This window comes from Ochotona curzoniae, unplaced genomic scaffold (assembly GCF_017591425.1).
Source record: "Ochotona curzoniae isolate NIBS_2020 unplaced genomic scaffold, NIBS_Ocur_1.0 patch422, whole genome shotgun sequence".
Classification (NCBI taxonomy): domain Eukaryota; kingdom Metazoa; phylum Chordata; class Mammalia; order Lagomorpha; family Ochotonidae; genus Ochotona; species Ochotona curzoniae.
In genome coordinates this window covers 327,155-328,145 of record NW_024466998.1, presented here as the reverse complement: position 1 = coordinate 328,145, position 991 = coordinate 327,155, and the positions used below count along the sequence as shown (strand labels likewise).

The following is a 991-nucleotide window of genomic DNA, read 5'->3' as shown; positions in this document are numbered from 1 at the left end:
CCTCATTAGCTGCTCTTCTGTGTGAACACAACGCACCTGAGAACTGATACATCCATGAGTTATTAATGTTGAACTTGGCTAGCCTCTACAACTCAGCCTACTGACATACATGTGTCCAAACATGAATCCTAGATGAGTGATTGCTGATGACCCCTGAATACGTTCAACTCTGCAGGAAAAGCTTACTATTGGAAGCTCCTTATTTTATTCCCTAATTGCCAGGGTGAACACCCAGATAACTGATTGAGTTGGACCCTCACAGCTGGTGGTATAGAAATATCCTATTTTTTTTTTTTAAGGAAACTTTACAGATTTGCATGTCATCTTGTGCAGGGGCCGTGTTAATCTTCTATGTATCATTCCAATTTTAGCGTATGTGCTGCTGAAATAAGCACATTATTTTATTCTTTTAATAGTTCTTAATAGTTGATTTGCAAGTAAACAATTGTGTCAACTAACACTGGGAAAGGAAAATCTTCAGATTCATTCAACACTTGACTTCTTAGATTTTTTTTTTAGCATTTAGAATTGTTATGATGGAATAAACCTGTCTCATTCCCAATTTTTTTCCTAATATATCACTGACTGTTACTATTTTTTTTCCCTAATGACTTCAGGCATAAATCATGTATAAAACTAACCAATAGAAAAATGCTGACTTATCTGGTCTCCCCATCAAATAATCTGGGCATGCTGATCATAATCATTAAAAAAGATGCAGTCTTGAATCCCATAATCCCACATTCTGAGATCCTGGCAAACTATTAATAAGGCAGAGTTAGAGACAGAGAAAGAGAGATTTTTCATTAGCTGGATCACTTTCCAAATGTTCACAACAGCTGGGGCTGGACTAGGTCAAATCTAGCAGTCCAGGATTCATTCTGAGTCTTGCACATAGGTGTTACGGACCTCAGTATTTGAGCCATTTTTTGCTGCCTTCCCAGGTGGGTTAGCAAGGAGCTGGAACAGTCAGAATTCTGGTATTCACGTA

At 37.8% G+C, this 991-nt stretch overlaps 1 non-coding gene across 1 annotated transcript; it reads right to left on the bottom strand.

The window, feature by feature from the left end:
- Nucleotides 1–289: 289 nt before the first annotated feature.
- Nucleotides 290–395, bottom strand: LOC121167683. The gene has a single exon (XR_005885625.1). It is a non-coding gene; the product is annotated as a U6 spliceosomal RNA (small nuclear RNA).
- Between the last annotated feature and the right edge of the window lie 596 nt (nt 396–991).